The sequence below is a fragment of the Poromitra crassiceps genome, assembly GCF_964638095.1.
Source record: "Poromitra crassiceps genome assembly, chromosome: 8".
NCBI lineage: Eukaryota > Metazoa > Chordata > Actinopteri > Beryciformes > Melamphaidae > Poromitra > Poromitra crassiceps.
This window is the reverse complement of record NC_139629.1, coordinates 58,670,963-58,681,683: the sequence shown is the minus strand read 5'-3', so window position 1 is coordinate 58,681,683 and position 10,721 is coordinate 58,670,963.

Below are 10,721 nucleotides of genomic sequence, written 5' to 3'. Positions count from 1 at the left end.
CTATTTCAGCAGAAATGTGGATATCCATAAAATTGCGATTTTCTCCCTAACCCTAACCCTGACCGGGAAACAGAAAAGCTTCACCCGACGTACTTTTCCAAGACGGTTCGAATGGGCCCTTGCTCGAGTCTCTCCGACAACGGGAAGTGGTCGAAACCGCTTCCTAAATGTCCAATGTTCCACCAAAAAAGTTTAAATGGCTGTATCTCGGGAAGGAAAGGTCGTAGAGAGTCGCGATTGGTCGCGTTGGATTCCTCGTCAAATTCTACACTAAATAGAGTGGTAAAAAAGCAAAAAAATTACAACTTTTTTTATGTCATAATAATCATCATAAAAAAAGGTATTCTGAACATAGTAGCGCTCCGCCCTTTTAATATGTCGTAGATGGGCACCATATGAGTAGATTTGTGTTGTTTGGTGCCAATCGCTTTTACCGTTTCAGAATGAAACAGTAAGACTTGGTCTTTGGGACTTTGCCTCTGGTAATCCAATTTCCACATTTCTCACTTGCTCCAGGCAGCCAACCTCAGCCACTCACCCAGCCTAGGGTGCCTCACTCCTGGCCGCAGATACCCATGCCAGCCACCCCCTACCACCACCCATCCATTACCCAGGACAAGAGCCTCTCTCTGCCCAGACTTCGGTGCACCCCTGGCGGGCTGCAGTGATGTGTGATGTCATCATCAGTGATGTCATCAGTCCCCGCTGGTGGTGATGTCATCAGTATTGTCACCATTTCCAGCCCATGTCTAATTAGCCCACATATATCCTGTATGGGGCCCATATAGGAGGCCAACATGGGGTTACCATGTGGGGACAACACTACTGAACCCATATAGCTCCCACATATTGTCACCATTTCCAGCCAATGTCTAATTAGCCCACATATATCCTGTATGGGGCCCATATAGGAGGCCAACATGGGGTTACCATGTGGGGCCAACACTACTGAACCCATATAGCTCCCACATATTGTCACCATTTCCAGCCCATGTCTAATTAGCCCACATATATCCTTTATGGGGCCCATATAGGAGGCCAACATGCGGTTACCATGTGGGGACAACACCACTGAACCCATATAGCTCCCACATATTGTCACCATTTCCAGCCCATGTCTAATTAGCCCACATATATCCTGTATGGGGCCCATATAGGAGGCCAACATGCGGTTACCATGTGGGGACAACACCACTGAACCCATATAGCTCCCACATATTGTCACCATTTCCAGCCCATGTCTAATTAGCCCACATATATCCTGTATGGGGCCCATATAGGAGGCCAACATGGGGTTACCATGTGGGACCCATGTTTCTGAACCCATATAGGTCCTACATAGTGTCCCCATTTCCAGCCTATGTGTACTTAGCCCGCATAGATCCCATATGGGGCCCATATAGGAGGCCCACATGGGGTTACCATGTGGGGCCAACACTACTGAACCAATATAGGCCCTACATAGTGTCCCCATCTCCAGCCCATGTGTACTTAGCCCACATAGATCCCATATGGGGCCCATATTGGAGGCCCACATGGGGTTACCATGTGGGGCCAACACTACTGAACCCATATAGGTCCTACATAGTGTCACCATTTCCAGCCCATGTGTACTTAGCCCGCATATAGCCCATATGGGGCCCAAATAAGAGGCCAACATGGGGTTACCATGTGGGGCCAACACTACTGAACCCATATAGGTCCTACATAGTGTCCCCATTTCCAGCCCATATTTACTTAGCCCGCATAGATCCCATATGGGGCCCATATAGGAGGCCCATATGGGGTTACCATGTGGGGCCAACACTACTGAACCCGTATAGGTCCTACATAGTGTCACCATTTCCAGCCCATGTCTAATTAGCCCACATATATCCTTTATGGGGCCCATATAGGAGGCCAACATGCGGTTACCATGTGGGGACAACACCACTGAACCCATATAGCTCCCACATATTGTCACCATTTCCAGCCCATGTCTAATTAGCCCACATATATCCTGTATGGGGCCCATATAGGAGGCCAACATGGGGTTACCATGTGGGGCCAACACTACTGAACCCATATAGCTCCCACATATTGTCACCATTTCCAGCCCATGTCTAATTAGCCCACATATATCCTGTATGGGGCCCATATTGGAGGCCAACATGGGGTTACCATGTGGGGCCAACACTACTGAACCCATATATCTCCCACATATGTCACCATTTCCAGCCCATGTCTAATTAGCCCACATATATCCTGTATGGGGCCCATATAGTCAGCCAACATGGGGTTACCATGTGGGACCCATGTTTCTGAACCCATATAGGTCCTACATAGTGTCCCCATTTCCAGCCTATGTGTACTTAGCCCGCATAGATCCCATATGGGGCCCATATAGGAGGCCCACATGGGGTTACCATGTGGGGCCAACACTACTGAACCAATATAGGCCCTACATAGTGTCCCCATCTCCAGCCCATGTGTACTTAGCCCACATAGATCCCATATGGGGCCCATATTGGAGGCCCACATGGGGTTACCATGTGGGGCCAACACTACTGAACCCATATAGGTCCTACATAGTGTCACCATTTCCAGCCCATGTGTACTTAGCCCGCATATAGCCCATATGGGGCCCAAATAAGAGGCCAACATGGGGTTACCATGTGGGGCCAACACTACTGAACCCATATAGGTCCTACATAGTGTCCCCATTTCCAGCCCATATTTACTTAGCCCGCATAGATCCCATATGGGGCCCATATAGGAGGCCCATATGGGGTTACCATGTGGGGCCAACACTACTGAACCCGTATAGGTCCTACATAGTGTCACCATTTCCAGCCCATGTGTACTTAGCCCGCATAGATCCCATATGGGGCCCATATAGGAGGCCCACATGGGGTTACCATGCGGGGCCAACACTACTGAACCAATATAGGCCCTACATAGTGTCCCCATCTCCAGCCCATGTGTACTTAGCCCACATAGATCCCATATGGAGCCCATATTGGAGGCCCACATGGGGTTACCATGTGGGGCCAACACTACTGAACCCATATAGGTCCTACATAGTGTCACCATTTCCAGCCCATGTGTACTTAGCCCGCATATAGCCCATATGGGGCCCAAATGGGAGGCCAACATGGGGTTACCATGTGGGGCCAACACTACTGAACCCATATAGGTCCTACATAGTGTCCCCATTTCCAGCCCATGTGTACTTAGCCCGCATAGATCCCATATGGGGCCCATATAGGAGGCCCACATGGGGTTACCATGCGGGGCCAACACTACTGAACCAATATAGGCCCTACATAGTGTCCCCATCTCCAGCCCATGTGTACTTAGCCCACATAGATCCTATATGGGGCCCATATAGGAGGCCCATATGGGGTTCCCATGTGGGAACCATGTTCCTGAACCCATATAGGTCCTACATAGTGTCCCCATTTCCAGCCTATGTGTACTTAGCCCACATAGATCCCATATGTGGCCCATATAGGAGGCCCATATGGGGTTACCATGTGGGGCCAACACTACTGAACCCGTATAGGTCCTACATAGTGTCCCCATTTCCAGCCCATGTGTACTTAGCCCGCATAGATCCCATATGGGGCCCATATAGGAGGCCTACATGGGGTTACCATGTGGGGCCAACACTACTGAACTAATATAGGCCCTACATAGTGTCCCCATCTCCAGCCCATGTGTACTTAGCCCACATAGATCCCATATGGGGCCCATATAGGAGGCCCATACGGGGATCCCATGTGGGACCCATGTTCCTGAACCCATATAGGTCCTACATAGTCTCCCCATTTCCAGCCTATGTGTACTTAGCCCGCATAGATCCCATATGGGGCCCATATAGGAGGTCCATATGGGGTTACCATGTGGGGCCAACACTACTGAACCTATATAGATCCTACATAGTGTCCCCATTTCCAGCCCATGTTTACTTAGCCCGCATAGATCCCATATGGGGCCCATATAGGAGGCCCACATGGGGTTACCATGTGGGGCCAACACTACTGAACCAATATAGGCCCTACATAGTGTCCCCATCTCCAGTCCATGCTTACTTAGCCCACATAGATCCCATATGGGGCCCATATAGGAGGCCCATATGGGGTTCCCATGTGGGACCCATGTTCCTGAACCCATATAGGTCCTACATAGTGTCCCCATTTCCAGCCTATGTTTACTTAGCCCGCATAGATCCCATATGGGGCCCATATAGGAGGCCCATATGGGGTTGCCATGTGGGGCCAACACTACTGAACCCATATGGGGCCCACATAATCTGCCCAATTAAAGCCCATGCCTACTTGGCCCATGTATATCCCTAATGGGTCCCGTATAGGCAGCTCACTTCAAGCCCATACCCACTCGGTACCCTTGTAGCCCACATGGGCCCCATATGGACATGTTGGCTGGGTTGTGTCAATTCATTCTGTTCATTAGGAAGTCTTTGGACCATCTGCAGATGGAGTTTGGCATGCCCAGCTGGGAGAGCTTCTCATAAAGCAAGGCCAGGATGATCAATCATATTTATGTTTATCTCAAGTTATCTCAAGGCGCTTTACAAATAGAGTAGGTAGAAGACCAGGCTCTTTATTTCAGACCCAACAATTGAAACAAGTCTCACATGGACCGACGATTTTACTGTGAGGTCATGTGGCAATTGAAACAATGACCCAACAAAAGCAAGCACTAGGTGATGGTGGCAAGGTAGAAAACCCCTTTAACGGGGAACATTTATTGGTCTCGTCAGCACAAAACATGCTGTCACTTGAACCGTATAATGAAAAGTGGATACAGCAACAGGGTCAAACATAAAACAAGGGTGATTGGACACTGCGAGACAGCATTTGTCACTTAACAGAAAACACATTGAAAACAGGAAACCTATCATCTAGTTCTTATTATAACAGCTGTGGAGTGGAGAGCCTGCAAACAACGTAATTTAAAGAAAATCAATGACTCATTGAAGACCACAAATACCGGTTAAGAGTTTCAAAGTGTGCAGCAACAGCTGTGGAGACCCTGCAAACATAATGTTCAATAAAGAAACATAAAAGCTGACATTTGAGGGCTGTTACACTATATCTGTAGTAAGAACAGGCAAGCATCTGCCGTGACACCCCTACAGCCTCCTACGCCATGGGATGAGTGTGAGGTCAAACTTTAAGAAAACCTGCTCCGCCATAGAAGGCCTCTGTCATTACTTCTTTGAACTCTGTATAGGTTAATAAATGAGGAACAGGCAGGCAGATGGTATTTGTACAGGCAGCAACTGTTGGGTAGCAAACCCTGTGAGCACCATATGTCACATGGCATGTGTGGTTGAACTCCACATAGACTTTCAATTTCTCTTCTCGTAAGATGGGAATGTGGCCCTGTCCTGTCAGCCACTGCAGAAAGGTACTGGGCGTGAGGGGACCTGGACAATCATCCACTTCTACTTCACCTTTTGGATGGTCACCTTTTCAGAGACAGAAAGCACAATAGAATACTTACACAAGTCCACTACTTTCTGAAATCAGAACTGCCATTTTATTTCATGTCCTACAGTATTGAGTTGAAGTGATTAATCAGATGTGTCTGATCAAAAGTCACACCTGATTAATCACTTCATTCAACACACTTTAAGAGTGACAACCATAAACTTATTTGTGTAATGTGGAAATGTGTGTAAACTTTGTATAATTGTCGTCTGTGTGACCCTTTCTTAGATAATTGAAATTGTATCACACCAAAAAGAGTCCAAATTATGTCATTGTGATACAATTTCAATTATCTAAGACAGGGTTACATGGACGATGACGATTATACAAAGCCTACACACATAATTGAAGCATTCACTCCAAATAAGCTTGATAATGATAGTGTTAACTACATGGAAACATGACGTGTATGATGAGAGACACCAAGTACAGAGAGTTTGCAAGAAGAAACAAGCAATTACAGTCATCCAGCTCCTGCAAGAAGTCCTGCAGATGGTTCATGAGTTTGACCTCCATCTGAAGGTTGTTGGAGCCCTTCTCGCTGAACTGAGGGTGGCACGCTGCAAAAACGAAGTCGCCATCGGCCTGGTGAGAGAAAAATATATTATTCTAGGTTCCTGTAGTGGGAGCTATTGGTGCATATTGGGAAGAAACCAGATGCCATATGGTAGACTATAAGACTAAAGACACCTGTTTCAGAAAGTGAACGTTATACTTGGTTAATCTAATTCTCCGGACACCGCAGGAGCAGGAGAGAGGATTCAATGCCCCTTTCCACAATTCAGGCTTCTTTCACACGCGGACCGAAAGAGTGAGAAAGAGACATTTACGCGTGTACACGGACAGGACAGATAAATTGGTAGATTCACACAGACTTTTCTACCTTAGTAAGTGGGTTTGTCCTCAGGGGAGTTGAACGCCCCTGCCCAACATAGTTCCCGGTCACATGGGCAGATGGGGCTCATATAAGCCATGGTAGGCAATTCATCTAGGAGATGGACACTCCAAACAAAAAACGCAGGCGCTGCCTGGCTCCGCACCATACACCATCCGTAGGTTGGCGGACGAGGGCTTATGCCCGAACGGCCCACAGTTCTTGTTTGCACATTGAAAAGCTTGCCAATGATTTGTGCAGGCTTGTCTGAGAGAAAGTAGTGCTACAGGCTAGATTCATGCTTGACGCAAGCTACATAGTTGCAAGCGACTAAGCTCTGCAAGGCTCCACGAACCTTCCTTGCAACCTTGCGTGTGTCATGTCAAAACTTGTAACTTGACGCAGGCACAAGTGTAATTCCTTGTGTTTCCAAACGGGGCGCACATCAAATGCATGGGTTTCGTCGATTGATCTATTTGGCCCCCTGCTGGACAGGCGATGTATTTGTGACATACGAGGAGGCATGCACATCTGGAGCTTACATGGCTTGCGTTTAGCCTGATTTGTAACTCTCATGGCTCAAGCCCAATTGAAAGTGACTTGAGCCGTGAGCCATGAGACCTGAGACGTGAGGTATAAATCAGGCTTTATGTTGCTTATGTGGATTAAAAATACATATATAAATATCACAGGGAGACACCTTAAATTACACACTGTAAACAGTTAAATGTGATACCAGTCCATCCTTACATGATTAACTCACCTTCACCTCCATTCCAGGAACAAAGAGTGGTTGGCAAATGTCTGGGTATCGGCTCATAAGATCAGCAAGACCATAAAGGTTAAGACCATCATGTAGCTGGGAGAGAAGGGCCACCAGTCGGAGTGTGGCATGAAGAACAACAGCGCTGAAAATTTGGGGTGAGCATGGAGAAAATTAGGGGTGGGTGAGTAAAGTTAAAAATAAAAATCTCAATAGTAACACACCACAGTGTAAAGGCAAGAATTATACCAAACAATTTCTTCTCTCTTTGCTACGGTAACAGGTCCATGGTAGCCGCAGGTAGAAATATCTTCAACCAGTTCAAGCATTGCATCTTCTGTGGCCGACTCGACCTTAAAGCCAGACAGACAGACAGACGGACACACACAAACATCCCAAAGTGAACCCATCTCTCTTTAAGCATTAAGGTATCCTAAATACTCAATGTATAACTGCAAACTCTTTTAAGACAAAATGCAAAAACTCATGGGTTTACCATCTAACATTCACTGTGAAAGCCCCTGACCTCCCCCATGTCCAGTGACATTTAAGTAAATTCTCACAATAAGCTCTGTGCACCAGGTCCATACTTCCTGAAAGGAAGTTGGCATGAATATTTCCTGTCTCAGACTATTGGATTAATTGATTAATCAGCTGTGCACTGGGTGTTCCAAAAGTGTGCTGCACAACTGATTAATCAATTAATCCAATAAAGTGAGACAGGAAATATTCATGCCCACTTCCTTTCAGGAAGTAGTGGAGCTGGTGCACAGAGCCTATTGCTATAATCACAGAATTAAAGAGTAGAAGTGTCATGGACTGTCTGAATTCCAGGAAGTCCACGTCCGACGGAAATGGCCATGTTTTTTTGCCCTGCGGTTTTCTTTCCTTCGGTTTTTTGATCCCCGCATAGACATTACCATAGACATGATCAGTAGGTGGCGGTAATACACCTAATCCGCCGTAGAAGCTACGCGTGGAACTCAGATAGCAGGGCAAAAAAACATGGTCGTTTTGCTCAGACGATTATCGGGGCTTGGCCAGTCTAGTGATATGTCTATGGCTGATGCATGACGCATTACCGTGATGTGATGCCAAACATTTACAGCAGTAAAACAAAATAGTCTTTACCTTGGAGATAAGTGCTGTATAGTGAGAGTCACAGACATCCTCTTTTGAAAGGTGCTCCAACTGCACCTCTCCAGTACAGAGGTACTTGTAACACCACGGTTTGAGGCAGCAGGGTGGTGGTCCACCTTGTGCAAGACTAGCAGCCCATATTTCACCAGCACTCCTGAAAGAGATGCAATATACATAGCAGTCACATAGGCATACTGTAAAAACTGAAAAGATCATTGGCAATTTGGCAAAGCTTTCTTAACAGTCATTGGCATGATAATATGTAACGAATATTATGTTTGAGGTCTCACAGATCCCACTATGTAGTATATCCACATGACATACCTGAAGTTGGCTTGGTCCAGATCTAATACAGTATATTTTGGACATTTTCCAGTCGGGTCACCCTCAAACAGCCTCCGTTCCATGCCAGCAACCATGTCTGTTAACGCAAAGAATCAATCCATTGATGTAATAATAACTACAGTAACTTTAACTGCTGTTTTACAACATAATTTCAGTCACATATTATAATGTGTGTACCTGTGAGGAATTCCTTCCGGAGTGCCCCTGTATCGACACCTGCCTCTCCTATGAACTGGACCGTCAGCTGGTTGGTAGGGCCGGACTTCTTTTGGCGCTTCCATTGAGCAAGACCGCGCTCCAATAACTGGGATCTTGACACAGTGATGGGAAATTCTCCCTCTTTGTTCACAGCAGCAGAGATGGTCTGAAGGACATCAGCAACGCTGAAGGAGAAATTATTGAATGAAAAAAAAGGAAAAAAACGTATTGTGTTTATTTATGTCGGTAGTTTGTGAGTGAGTGTTGTCTTGCTTAAGAGTGACAACACCAGCCTTTTTAATAAAACCATTTGAAAAACCGATTAAAACGTGTGGGACCTTACTTTTTTAATCAAAATAACAAATCACTCAGAAAGGAAGAGAAGAACACAAAGCATACACACCTTGAAATGCTGTCATTTGAAGTAAGGACGTTTTTTTCATTGCTGAAATGACAAAGTGAATATGAAGAGTAGTGTTAAAAGCCACTATATACATGACATACAACATAATATATGAAATATAGCAGACCGGTCTTATAGCAGTCAGTATTTAGGATAACTCGGTCCATATCAAAGCATCAAATCTAACCGATCAATATATTAATCCATTGGAGGGATGACGGATGGTTCGAATAAGATCCCAAACTCAGGCACTGAAATGCTGTCATTTGAAGTAAGGACGTTTTTTTTTTCATTGCTGAAATGACAAAGTGAATATGAATTTCAAGTAAGATCTCAAACTCAGGCGCTACAATGCCATACAGCATTTGTGAAATTGAGCTAAAATATTCCATTACCTCTCTCCGCACATGCTTGCATGGATCTCTAGCTCGTGCTGAGGAAACATCCGTCCACATATTGGGCACACGGTCTGTAACCGGAACCACAGAAATGTTGAATACCGGTAATAAAAACAATTTAATTAATCAACTTTGCCTCTACGTTTGACCCATCCTACCTGGCTGGAATGACTCGCTAAACTGCAATCGGCATTTGATTGGTTCTGGTTGTTTTCCACCGAAACCAATCAAAAAGCTGTTTGAGACTGCATGTCCAGCCCATGTGTGTGTGTCAATCACAGTTGTTTGCTGTGATGCAAATAAAAATAAAGGCTATGGCACAGAGAAGTTCAGACCATGGCTGGCATGAGAAAAGCACCCTTGAGGCTCTATGTGGATGGATATGAATCCAACGACTCATCTGGAATTGCCAAAGAGATCAATAACCCTCTGCCTGGAACATGGTCAAGAACACTGACAGGAGGATGAACCCTAACATACATGTCTTATTATTAATCTTAAAGCTGCAGTCCCTCGCGGCTGGAGTCACACATAGCTCCCCCTCCCCACCCCTTTAGCTTTAAAATGCACATGTCTTTATGGTGGGGGAGGAAACCGGAGCACCTGGCGGAACGCCATGCAAACATGGTGAGAACAAAATCGCACGCAGTAAGGTCTGAACCCAGAAACGTCCTGTAGTGAGGCAGCAGTGCTAAAAAAAACATGTCAGGTGGACACAATAACGTCTTGAAATATACACAAAACATAACAAACCTCTGTGTTCGAAGACACGGCCACATCATCCCAAGACATGGGCACCACATCATCATCATAAGCTGTCAAGAGGAAAGGGGAATGGAATGGGGTGAGTGGGGGGCAGTTTTAAAGATTAATGGTATTTAGATGTGAAGCGGATGCAACAATGTTTCTGCAGATACTGTTCAATTACAAATATGTCGGTCTTCGGTTGAAAACACTTTCAATATTGGTTCCAATACATAGCTCACTAAACTCAAAAGCTGTCTAACAATGAACATTTGTTCACTATTTAAGCTTAAATATATATTTGTGAATAACATTTTTTTAAGTTTTATGTCCCAATAAGTAGCCTACTCCAATATAC